The sequence below is a fragment of the Oncorhynchus mykiss genome, chromosome Y, assembly GCF_013265735.2.
Source record: "Oncorhynchus mykiss isolate Arlee chromosome Y, USDA_OmykA_1.1, whole genome shotgun sequence".
NCBI classification, from domain to species: domain Eukaryota; kingdom Metazoa; phylum Chordata; class Actinopteri; order Salmoniformes; family Salmonidae; genus Oncorhynchus; species Oncorhynchus mykiss.
Window position 1 is genome coordinate 2,391,925 of NC_048593.1, and position 3,912 is coordinate 2,395,836.

The 3,912-nt window shown below is 44.4% G+C and overlaps 1 long non-coding RNA gene across 1 annotated transcript; it reads right to left on the bottom strand.

Annotated features, from left to right (window-relative positions):
- Positions 1-1,603: 1,603 nt before the first annotated feature.
- Positions 1,604-3,150, bottom strand: LOC110511116. The gene is made up of 4 exons (XR_002471677.2): positions 2,371-3,150; positions 2,208-2,264; positions 1,731-2,103; positions 1,604-1,648 (listed from the first exon to the last, which is right to left on the bottom strand). It is a non-coding gene; the product is annotated as an uncharacterized LOC110511116 (long non-coding RNA).
- Positions 3,151-3,912: the final 762 nt, after the last annotated feature.

Sequence of the window (3,912 nt, forward strand, 5' to 3'; positions counted from 1 at the left end):
TGTAACTCCAAGTCAATCACCCTTCTGTGAAATCAAACTGTCCACTTAGGAAGCAACACTGATTGACAATACATTTCACATGCTGTTGTGCAAATGGAATAGACAACAGGTGGAAATTATAGGCATTTAGCAAGACACCCCCAATAAAGGAGTGGTTCTGCAGGAGGGGACCACAGACCACTTCTCAGTTCCTATGCTTCCTGGCTGATGTTTTGGTCACTTTTGAATGCTGGCGGTGCTTTCACTCTAGTGGTAGCATGAGACGGAGTCTACAACCCACACAAGTGACTCAGGTAGTGCAGCTCATCCAGGATGGCACATCAATGTGAGATGTGGCAAGAAGGTTTGCTGTGTCTGTCAGCGTAGTGTCCAGAGCATGGAGGCGCTACCAGGAGACAGGCCAGTACATCAGGAGACGTGGAGGCTGTAGGAGGGCAACAACCCAGCAGCAGGACCGCTACCTCCGCCTTTGTGCAAGGAGGAGCACTGCCAGAGCCCTGCAAAATGACCTCCAGCAGGCCACAAATGTGCATGCGTCTGCTCAAACGGTCAGAAACAGACTCCATGAGGGGGGTATGACGTCCACAGCTTACAGCCCAACACCGTGCAGTATGTTTGGCATTTGCCAGAGAACACCAAGATTGGCAAATTCGCCACTGGCGCCCTGTGCTCTTCACAGATGAAAGCAGGTTCACACTGAGCACATGTGACAGACGTGACAGTCTGGAGACGCCGTGGAGAACGTTCTGCTGCCTGCAACATCCTCCAGCATGACCGGTTTGGCGGTGGGTCAGTCATGGTGTGGGGTGGCATTTCTTGTGCTCCATGTGCTCGCCAGTGGTAGCCTGACTGCCATTAGGTACCGAGATGAGATCCTCAGACCCCTTGTGAGACCATATGCTGGTGTGGTTGGCCCTGGGTTCCTCCTAATGCAAGACAATGCTAGACCTCATGTGGCTGGAGTGTGTCAGCAGTTCCTGCAAGAGGAAGGCATTGATGCTATGGACTGGCCCACCCGTTCCCCAGACCTGAATCCAATTGAGCACATCTGGGACATCATGTCTCGCTCCATCCACCACAGACTGTCCAGGAGTTGGCGGATGCTTTAGTCCAGGTCTGGGAGGAGATCCCTCAGGAGACCATCCGCCATCTCATCAGGAGCATGCCCAGGCGTTGTAGGGAGGTCATACAGGCACGTGGAGTCCACACACACTACTGAGCCTTGTTTTAAGGACATTACATCAAAGTTGGATCAGCCTGTAGTGTGGTTTTCCACTTTAATTTTGAGTGTGACTCCAAATCCAGACCTCCATGGGTTGATAAATTTGATTTCCATTGATAATGTTTGTGTGATTTTGTTGTCAGCACATTCAACTATGTAAAGAAAAAAGTATTTAATAAGAATATTTCATTCATTCAGATCTAGGATGTGTTATTTTAGTGTTTCCTTTATTTTTTTGAGCAGTGTATATACTTTTCTGTAACGTAAAGCAATGCAGAAGCAATAAGCATTGTAAATGATGATATAACACATCAAATTAATGTGAACATGAGGACACAAAGGAGAGATTCATTAAAATATAATATTTTAACACATTTTTAATGCTGAAAAAATCTATGTATTGCAAATCCAATCTGGGCAAATGGCCTGTTGGACAAAAATAAAAATGAGATAACATCCTTGCTACTTCAGTCATTTGCCATGTTAAAGTAAAATCTCAGAGTCATACCTCAGTAGGGTAGAGTGTCAGGTGGTACAACCATTGGTGCCATGAGGTCAAAGTGTGAAGGAGGGAGCAAGCCAGAGAGCTGTCTAGGAAGCAGTCCAGGCCCACGGCTTTGAGGCTTTGAGTTGGTCCCATCATTGTAATGCATTGTAGGGTATCTGCTGCCCCATATACCTGCTTGTAGTGGGAAAGGTGTTAGCAGGAGACCACCAGGGACATCTATGATCGGCTGACACGGTCTTGGTTAAACCACATGTATTCTAAAGCAATATTCACTTGCTTTCATAGAGTAAGGATTCACTCCTTTGGGGACACTGCCAGTGTTCTCCTGATATCCATATGTCCCCATTCGTGGAGGTGGTTGTACACACTTGTTCTGTAAAACACATCAACACATTTTCCAAATTGTTAGTAATATTATCACAGTTGAAATACAATGGTTGTTCACTGTTTTTAATTTCATTGAATTTAAGTGTGTACCTCAGCCTTGGGCTCAGTTTTGTTAACCCATCTGTGCAGAGTTGGATCCCAGACAATCTGAGGAAGAAGATATTAGCAATATGAAGCAAGCCACAATTTTTACACATTTTAATCCACTCAATTGTCTCTACATAGAATATAGTGTTAATAACCAGTTCCTTACAGATCTGTCTTTGTCCTCAGGTAGATGAACCTCCTTCTTATTAACTCTTCCACTCCCAAAGACCCAGCTGAGCCAGCCTCCACTGTTATTGTGAACAGCAGGGGTCTCGGGCTCAGCCACCGGCCGGCTGCCAGTTTGGCACTGAGGGTTGGCCTCGGAGTGTTCCGGCATGGTAATGGACATCATAGCAGGATGCTCAACATATCTAAGTCGGACATCTGTAATAAGTGGAAGAAGTCAGGCCACTCTGATCATGTCACCACACAGAACAATTACTAGCTGACAGGTAGGAACGTCTCGCTCTGATACTCTGTTACAACCCAATCTTAACCTACACGCAGTCACGGGGATTACTGGGAGTTTACTCCAGTACTCTGCCATCGCATTGTTTTGGTTGCAAAATCAACAATTCCCTGCATATTATGTGAGGGCTTACAAATGTGACCAATCGCCAAACTATTTCTGCATAAAATAGTCACATCATCACGCTATCACAATGGTAATTTCTTTACTAATTAGGTACGTTTAAGTGACATCTTCCCTTGGAATAGAAATCCACAGGTGGAGTACACGCTCCACCATCCCATTTCCACAGTGGTGCCACCATGGGGATGATGGGAGGTGGTTGTGGATGATAGTTTCCATTCTTCACAGGGACACTGGCTGTGAGGAGGATCCCCTCCCTATGTGCAGGGACGCTGGCCATGAGGAGGATCAACTCCTTTGTTCAGGGATGAGGCCTGATGCTCGGAGGATCTCCTTCCTCTGTACAGCAACATCAGCTGCTGTGATGATCTGCAGGTATAAAATAGAGCATATAGTTATTCCCTAAAAAATCAACCACTTGGAATCTATAGCATCATTGACACATAGTACACTGAGTGTATTAAACATAATTAAGAACCCCTTCTCTTTCTGTGACACAGACTAATCAGGTGAAAGCTATAATCCCTTATTGATGTTAATTGTTAAATCTTCTTCTCAGTGTAGATGAAGGGGAGGAGACAGGTTAAAGATGGACTTTTAGACAATTGAGACATGGATTGTGTATGTGTGTCATTCAGTGGGTGAATGGGCAAGACCAAACATTTAAGTCCCTTTGAACAGAGTATGGTAGTAGGTGCCAGAAGCTGTTGGGTTTTTCAGCTCAACAGTTTTCCCTGAGTATCAACAATGGTCCACCACCAAGGGGGGGACCTCAAAAGGAAGGTGTTCTTAATGTTTTGTTCACTCAGTGTAGATCATTCCCTAGCATATACTTTCATTTGTATGTGTACTGATACTGTAAATACACAAATTATATTAATGTTATCTACAATATATTATAATACCGTAAGCCTCCCTGCTGCAGGGGCATTTCCTCCTACACTTTTGAGCTGATTTTCTTCACTTTAGCAATATTTTGTATCTTTGTTCATTTTTACATTTATTGTGTTTGGAATGGCACTGCTACTACAGGAGATGATGCTATCATAAAGTATTTGATGTAAGTATGTAGGATAATTACACATAATGCTCACTGACTGAACATTCAAAATTACC